Consider the following 641-nt stretch of genomic DNA (forward strand, 5'->3'; position numbering starts at 1 on the left):
AACAGACAATTTTTAAGAACATATTTCTAAACAATTCTGCCAAGATTTCGAAAGAGAGAAGTTTGCAAAAAAAGGTGGATGAAGGTTTTTCCAAAAAGATCTTTTCAACATTTTGTAGCTAGGTTTTCAGAAAGATTTAAAGGAAGTTTATGATTTCTACGAATCCTTAGCAGATTTTAACATTTCTATTACGTTTAAATGCTTAGAAAGAAACATTCAGTTTTATAAATTAGATGTTGAAGTTTTATTAATTCTATTTAGATATTTTTATGCCTAGCAACCCTAGTGTTTCGGCCAACTATAAATTAAATTGAATACACAACATTCCTCCCTCTTTACAAAATGAAATCTAATTAAACAAATTGTGAACTGGTGTAAATCGGAGAGGAAAAACTGGCAACTGATTCACCCTCGTTTTGTTTAACTTGTCGGAATTTAATGCTTTCCGCGTACTTATTACGTGTCGAATCCAAGTGATTACTAAGTGTAGTCTTGATCTCATCATAAGAGAGGGTTTCTGGATTAGCCGGACTCACTAAAAATTTCAAGGAGTTCAGATCCCATATAAACACGAGCGTACTTTGCGTGTTGGTTTACAGGAATTTTGCTCAGTTCTAGAGCCCAGGAGAAACGTGTGAAGT

This window comes from Photinus pyralis, unplaced genomic scaffold (genome assembly GCF_008802855.1).
Source record: "Photinus pyralis isolate 1611_PpyrPB1 unplaced genomic scaffold, Ppyr1.3 Ppyr1.4_LG2, whole genome shotgun sequence".
In the NCBI taxonomy this organism is placed as follows: domain Eukaryota; kingdom Metazoa; phylum Arthropoda; class Insecta; order Coleoptera; family Lampyridae; genus Photinus; species Photinus pyralis.